Source organism: Amphiura filiformis, chromosome 18 (genome assembly GCF_039555335.1).
Source record: "Amphiura filiformis chromosome 18, Afil_fr2py, whole genome shotgun sequence".
NCBI lineage: Eukaryota > Metazoa > Echinodermata > Ophiuroidea > Amphilepidida > Amphiuridae > Amphiura > Amphiura filiformis.
In genome coordinates, this window is record NC_092645.1 from 48,443,284 (window position 1) to 48,451,535 (window position 8,252).

Consider the following 8,252-nt stretch of genomic DNA (forward strand, 5'->3'; position numbering starts at 1 on the left):
CTTGTGCCTGGCCGAAGTTTCGTCAGCATAATCTCCTTAATTTCAGCTGTTAATACCTAGATATGCTCGACATAAAAAAAATAAAATAACATACACTCAAAGCGCTTGCCTGCATTTTGATGTATTGCGTATGACAAATTCTTGCTTTTTTCGCCTTCTTTGACGAGAGGGATGTATTTCTTACCATTCGTTACAGCTTAATTTAATTTATGCCATGTATACCGGAGGTTTATAATTGTTTCAATAACGTTAATGTGTTGTGGTGCTGATTCTGGTTATGAGCTTTACGCATGCGTAAGTGTTGTTAATCATGTTAATGATCTTGTTAATAGCGTCATTTCAGTTCTGCTTTGGAACACAATAGATTAACACTTCACACTTATATGTTTGAATTTTGGATGAAGGATTTCAACCGTTTCACGCGGAGTAGCTTAATTGAAAGGAATTGTAAGTACTCTAGCCATAATACATGGAGTGTTCGTTGTATTTACGTTAATACCTACATATAGTATTCAAAGAAAAGTTACAGTAATTTTTAATCTATAGTTTCGGAAATAATAATTTATTGGAACTAATTGTTAGTTTACAAAAATGTTGAAAGACACGAGGGGAAAAAAATCTTTCAAGATAGTTGTTTTGTAAAGACTTTAATGTGCGCTACCATAATCCTACACTCACACAGGAATTAATAAGATCAGCATTGGTCTAACATGTCTAGAAAGGTAATAGAAACAAATTAGTTTGATCTTTCGATCGACCATTGAAGCTATTTTGATATTGTCCTTATTTATTGAGATATTGACCATATAAGGCATCAAAATTAATTTTTAAAATTCACAAATGCCTATTTGCACAAAATGATTCCTAAAATCTGAAACAGAACAAAATGTCAAAAAGGATAAAACAGTCTCTGGAGCCGATCTTATTTTTTACGATGAGCATAATTGCTTACCTATAGATGCTGTATTTATTGAATTATCGTGTACCGTAAGTAGTCATTTTACTGAGAAATATAACATTGAAATAATGGCCGTTGAAGTTTAAAGTGGTCACATTTTGCACTTTCATCGAATGTCTCAGAAGAATGCGGTTGTTCTCGTTTTTCTACCTTACATTACGTGAACATCGGGTAAATCCACAGCCTCTTGAGAATTTTGAGCGAAATCCATCAGCTAAAATGGAAAGAACTTGAAAAAAAAACCCCACATTTTACCAGCTAAAACGGAGCCATTTGACCACTCGGTTTTTGTGAAATCAGTGCTTTCATGGTGCTTCCATAGGATGCGCCGCGCATGCAGATAATCGTAGCGTATGCGTAGCGTATCTTAACACATTGCACAAGTTAACAAACTCCGCAACGCGATGCGTTGTTGCGCGTGTGTACCCCGCTGGTTCAACAAAGATTTTCTTTCCTTTTAAATTGCAAACATGCGAAAAAAATCCATAAAATATTGCAGTTGGAGTTCTTTCCTTGTATTTATATGTATATGTGACGTGTCATGTCAAAAGGAGACACTTTTGGGCAGGTTATCAATTTTGAGGTTTTTACATATCTTAAATATAGAGATATTTTGCTCCACAACGCCGTTTTCCCCAATGAAATCGGATATACCTAAGCGGAGATATTGAGTTCGTAAGTTATGGTATTATAAAATTGGAAATTGAGAGTAGGAATTACCTTGAAAAATGTCTCAAAAAATACAAGATGCCGGGTATATTCTGGTCTGAAACTATCAGACAATATTTTAAACATTAATAACATCACAAATTTGCAACAAACCCAAATTGTGAAAAAATCGCTTCCAGGCATATTTTTGGCTATTTCTCCATTTACGATCCTGCCCAAAAGTGTCTCCTTTTGACATGACACGTCACATATATATAAAAAAAACTTAACAAAGTACCTACATTTTAAGAAAGATCCATTTCGCGAAAGAAACAACGTCTAGAGTACACAGCCGCGTTAATAGACCCTCCCTCGGTCCATGGAGAACGACTGGTAATGTAGATTACATAGCATTAAAATCAACCCAATACATGGACCCTCCCAGTCTGTAAGCAATTTGCCTTTCAGTTCCCAGCATTTTGTGGGAGTTCACTTTCACAGATTTGGGGTCACACGATCTTTCTATAACTGCTGAAGAGACTTCAGTTACTATAAAGCTTTAAAAATTCCATCCGAAATTAGAAGTTGGTTAGAGCGCCGTATTTTTGTACCGGAGGTCCCCGGTTCAAATCCCGGTTGTTATATTTTTTTTCTGCTCCATTTTTTAAACCCAAAATTATTTACATTCATTTGAAATGTACATATTGCAAGGGGAAATATATTTGGTTTCTTTTTTTTTCTGAATCGGTACGAAAAAGAGTTTTTGAAAATCTAAATTTTCCGTCCTGAAATACGGGCATTTCCAGCATTGTCGTCGCCGTCGGGGCTTTTCTGTTTTGCTTTGTTATTGAGCTCTATTGCCATTATGCCATAATTTATAAACAAAAATCATCATGAACAATATACAGACGAACACGAAAAAACTGGTTGTGGGGAAATGTCACCGTAGTATTGGAATGTGTACCTAGTGCAGTGGAGCTTGGTTAATGTCAGTGCAACCACGCACGCATGTCACATGACGGACGGGAATTACGGCATATGTTATTGCTTGCCTTCCCAGAATGCAATTCACGCATACCAAGTATTGGGTTGCAAATTTTGCTATTTATTCACATTTACGCAGAAAATGCTCTCGTTTTTTTTTTTACTAAGCTGCATAAAGGGGACACTATTTGATATTATATGTAGTTTTAAAGACAATCCATATCCAAAACCTATAGAGTTACCCCCTTTAAGAATCATTATATTACTCTTACGATCCATTATTCAAAATCGCGCACTGTGATTTGTTAAAACACGTCACGTGAGAGCCCATTATTCTGCAATAATGGGTCAAGCGCCGTAACACACAGCATTACGCTTGGTTACGCGTGCAATATTTCCGCGATACGCGCTGTCACCTCGAAGTAAACAAATATTTGTGCCAAAAAATGATATTTTCTGGTAATAGAATAGAAATAAAGGGTGCAGCATTATCCTTTACACGCAAATAATGTGTCCTCGGGAGTAAAAAACTGATTATTTACGTTTATTTACGTTTTACTGCCTCGGACACATTATTTGGGTGTAAAGGATAATAACATTACCCTTTATTTCTTAAATAAAAGTCAACAACATACACTTATGAACAACTTAAAAAAATAATTGCAGAAAATACAAGAAAATGAGTCCTATCTGATCGGGTAGAAACCGATCACTAGATCGCTCAGTGATGAAGTACAAACGCAGATGTAGAGATGTATTCAATTCCATTTAAATCAATATTCTATTATTGACGCCGATAGAGAAAGTTGTATAGTGTCTCACGATGGTGCATTGTATTATAGACTTGTGATTTAATATTCTATAACCAGTGCTTGCGAACGTGGATCTGACCTGAATGGACTAAGCTTGTTCTTTTCATATAATTATAATTCTCGAACAGATGAATATATCACATTATTATCGTACGATTTAAACACATTTCGGTGAAAATGCAGTAAAATATGTGTGTTGAAAGAAAACGATAATCGTATCTTAGTCAATTGACATCCCCCTGAGGAGCAGAGAACAGTGTGAATAGACGTGGACCACTTACCGATACTTGAGGGACGCCCTCGTTGAGACACCCTGTATGATCGATGCTGTTGCGTAACACTAACCCTAAATCAAAACATTACCCTAAAATCGATAAAAGCATGCTGGGCCTATATCGTGGTTGCTGCTGATGATGTGTTTTGTCGTTGGTGACGACCTTTTTCCTTTATCAATACCATTATGATTGATGTCCCATCAATGTAATTGCAAACTATGTTCCATTTTATTATCAAGTAAATTACATTTTATATTTCAGCCCTAAATCATGTGGGTGACCCACGCGGTAAACCGGTTTAACTTGGTATTGATGCTACAATTTCTGTGTGTTCTGCCAGGTAAGTAGATCTACACCATATAAACGCCATCGCAACATTCGCCCATCCAAAACAAACGCAACCCGCACACTCACACTACTATAGGAACAAAAATAAACAATCAAAAACATAAACACGCACAAAAAATTCCAAATACTTTTATTTTGATATAGGCTAATCATTAGACCTAAATATACATTTTTTATACAATTGGCTTCCTTGGCCCAATTTTCATATTATTACTGTACTATTAAGGAAGGATTCCTAAATTAGTAGGTACGTAAATCACAGAAAAGAAACCTTAGAGGCCCGTACAAAAACAAAGATTATGTACCTTAATTGGTCCCTTATGCCTCATGTGCCAAAACATTGCAATTAAAAGACATTTCCAAAGTCCTACCAAATTTTATTTCATACATTGCTTCATTCTTTTGCTAGAATATTTTGGACACATTTAAATGATCATATCTCATAATACTAAAATTCGGACTTAAGCATTTCTGCAGTTCAGGTATTCAGTGTAGATTAAAATGCCAAATTTCTGCCACAGCATCTGCATTCCCAACTTGCAACCATGCACGTCATTGATGACTCTCGTCGGCGCTGATTATTTCACAAGAGCAAAACAAAAATCAACTTTTTTTTCTACTTTTGTCTACCATCCCTGTGGTTTACATATTGACTGTATTAGTTTTTTATTTATTTTTGTCTTTGTCTTGTTCCCCACATCAAGTTGGTAGCCTGACTCGAATCTTCTGATCTAAAATTAGCTTTAAGTCATTTGGATGTTACCACAAGCGTTCAAGTATGCCGGAAACCTTTGTTTGCAATGGCGACTCGAATGATATATGATCATAATTCACTGTATTAATGTCGCGCTAGATACTATCTTTGTAAATATGTATAAGGTGTTTAAAACTCCGGTTTAAAGGCTTAAAATATCAAGCAATAATGGAATTTACAAGGCGTAACCTTTTAGCTAAAGTAAGTTCAGTCGTAAAACCACGATGTGTCCAAATCGTCGAAGTATATGCTTAGGAAAGAACGATCATTAATTTTGATTAATAGATAATGGACTAGTGAAGCATAAAAACTTACACGTAGTAGTAGTAGCCTATGTATTTTTTTTTTTGTCATTATTTATTTTTATTTATGCATGTCAATCGAAAACCTAAAATTAATATCACAATGCTTTTAAGCTTGCGTTACCAAGGCAACTCTGTATAGAACTCTTAAAATAATGTACAACCGTCCATGTTTCAAATTTGCTTATATATAACCAAATTGCATTATCCAGAAGCAAAGGAGCCATCATTTCTTTGCAATTGAGTCCAATTTCATGTTTTATAGCCCCTTTTCATGATCTTTTGTACATCAGCAAATATAAAATACTGACATGGATTTTGAAGGCACAAGATAAAATCGGCAGACAACCCTTGCCCCCATTTGAACTGGATTTGAAAAGAGAAGCTTCATGGGTCATTCACGATCCGTCACATTTAAGTGTTAATAATAAGACCCAAATAATAAATAATAATAAATACCAAACATTTAAGAACTTCACCTTTTATTTGCGACTCCGTTCCAATGAAACTGACAACTGACGACTTTGACAAACTGTAAAATCAAGATAAAGGGCCTTGATCTGGGGTTTAGATGCCCGATCTGCATGGGGATAAGGATCGTTACCCAGCAAACACAAAAACGTTTTAAAAACGTTTTAAATAAGTTATATTTTGGCTTTTGGTTTAGGTAAAAACGTTTTAATAACATTAAAATGTCGGGTTACTAGTATTTAAAGGTCATGAACACGTTTCAAAACGTTTTGTATGAAAACACACTACTGCAATATTTTAAAAATGTTTTCAAAATGCTATTGTAAACTATTTTTGCAAATATTTTTGCCAAATATTTTGTCAACACTTAAATAACATTATGTTAAAATATTTGCACCCAGCAAATACAGAAATGTTCTTAAGATGTTGTTTTCAAAACGTTTTAATAACATTTAAATGTCGGGTTATATAAAGGTCATGAAAACGTTTTTAAAACGTTATTGCAAATATTTTGGGCAAACATTTTTCGCAAAATATTTTTCAACCCCAAAATAACATTCTGTTTAGAATGTTTTGTATCAAGTTTTCAAAAATGTTTTTGGGATGTTATTAGAACGTTTTTATACCCTATATATAACCCGACATTTAACGTTTTCTGTAAGACGTTTTGTATTTGCTGGGCAGTAGATTATCAAAAAACGTTTTTTTCATGTTATGGACACGTTTTATACCCTTAATATACCCTTTATATAACCCGACATTTAAACGTTTTCTGACAACCTTTTATAACCTTTTCTCGAATGATGTCGAAAACGTTTTGTGTTTGCTGGGTAAGTGGGGTTTAGGTTGCGTTATCCTAAGTTTTACGACCCTTGTCTGTTGATCTTATGCAATACGCTACGTTGACTATATCAGTTCGAGAAGAAAGCACTTTCTTTGCATGCTGAGGATATGACTTTATTTAGCAATGTGAATTTCAAGGGGAAACGGAATAGCAGTGGTACGGCTTCGACTTATGATGTAAGGTTGCGGCTTCGAGCATCGGTGATGTGTTGGACCCTTGGGAAGCGATCTTTGCCTCTTTTTGACTCTCTTTCTAACTATAGGTGTATAAATATGTTCCGGTATGGGTATGAAGAAAAACGGAAGAGTAGTAAAAACCAAAGCAAGTTTTATGAGTGATGAGACACACCTATGGACACGTTTGCCTGTGAGCGTTGCTCCTGCACAGACTTTACCTTTACCATGGGACGGGTCAAATCTTTGGTGCACCAGTTTACTCACTCCCCATGAATATCATAATATTACATCTTCTAATCCTAAGAACAGTATGCATTTTCATTATTTTTAATTTTTAGAAAGTATGATACGTGTCAGAGCGCAACACGTCTGTGAAGTTGGTCAAGAGAAAGTAGACACACGTTGGCGATGGGTTTTGCCATACAGAGACCCATGTCGATGTACCAAGGTCGTGTTTGGAGGCTTAAATGCATACACACCAAAACGACCGTTTGATCCTGTGTACGTTGACAAACCATGGGTTGGTGAGGATGTCAAAAAGATTAGGGAGCATTATAGTTTGGATTGCATTGGTAAGTTTAGTTTATTGGTGGGGTTTGGACGATTTGGAACTGGTTTGTTGAGGCAACCTCATATGGTCACCCAGGTGCCGACAAATGAGGGAGAGTCGGGTACGTCCCCACTAACACACCACACCAAAAGAGAAAAAAAATGGAGATTGTGGAGAAAAAAGAAGAGAATGTGTAGATAAAAAGGGGAGACATGAACCTGAAGAGAATGTGCAACACAGTTGAATTAAACGTAATTGAGTAGGCCTGTGTCTACATGTATATTGACGCTATCATGATTAATCCTGTAAGGCAACACTTGATATAAATGGGTCCTCGCTCCAAACGCCAACAGAAACTACTGCGGGACTACAGATATACTATCCTGCAGGTCTATGTCCTTTTCAATTTGACACTAGAGTCAGTAAACCGGACTCAACAATAATACCATTGTTCCAATCCATTATTAATTTGTGTTCGAATATGTGGATGAGGATGAGTGCAGCAGTCCTTGCACAGCGTCAGCAGCCCTTGCACAGCGTCATCATCCCTATATTTTCGTAACAAAAATTGCCACGATAGTAGGGCGAATCCACTAGTTCTTCAACAGTCACACATGGCGAATTTGTTCGAGATAAGCCGAGCGACTCAGGCTAAGCACATCACCTGAACGATATAAAATACCACATCGTTTCCATTCATTAGCTGAAATGACATGTTTTTACGATATGCGCATGCTCATTGCCCTGCCTATTTAAACGTTGTCAACACAAGAAAATTCGATTTGTTGTCAGTTCTTGTTTTCAATACACTGACTGGAAATTCAACCCATATTATCATATTCTTTCAACACATATATTTAACTGCAATTCCACCGTAAGGATTTTAAATTGACCGAAAATAACGTGGTGTAGTCAACAGTTTGAGAATATAATCATATCAAAGATTCTACTACAACATCAGTTCACTTTAACCCCGTTGTCACACTATAGTACGCTTCGTAGCGATCGATAGGTGTTTTGGTATTAGCTTCGTAGCACGATCGATTAGGTACCTTTTTTGCGTAATGAAATATGCGCAGCGTGTTTCTGCGCTGTATAGCTAGCTTGAGATGATCAGGTACTTAATCAGC

The 8,252-nt window shown here is 36.1% G+C and overlaps 1 long non-coding RNA gene across 1 annotated transcript; it reads left to right on the forward strand.

The window, feature by feature from the left end:
* The first annotated feature begins 355 nt into the window (after positions 1 to 355).
* Positions 356 to 7,131, forward strand: LOC140138762 (uncharacterized). Its single transcript, XR_011857058.1, has 3 exons — positions 356 to 447; positions 3,939 to 4,017; positions 6,911 to 7,131. It is a non-coding gene; the product is annotated as an uncharacterized lncRNA (long non-coding RNA).
* Positions 7,132 to 8,252: the final 1,121 nt, after the last annotated feature.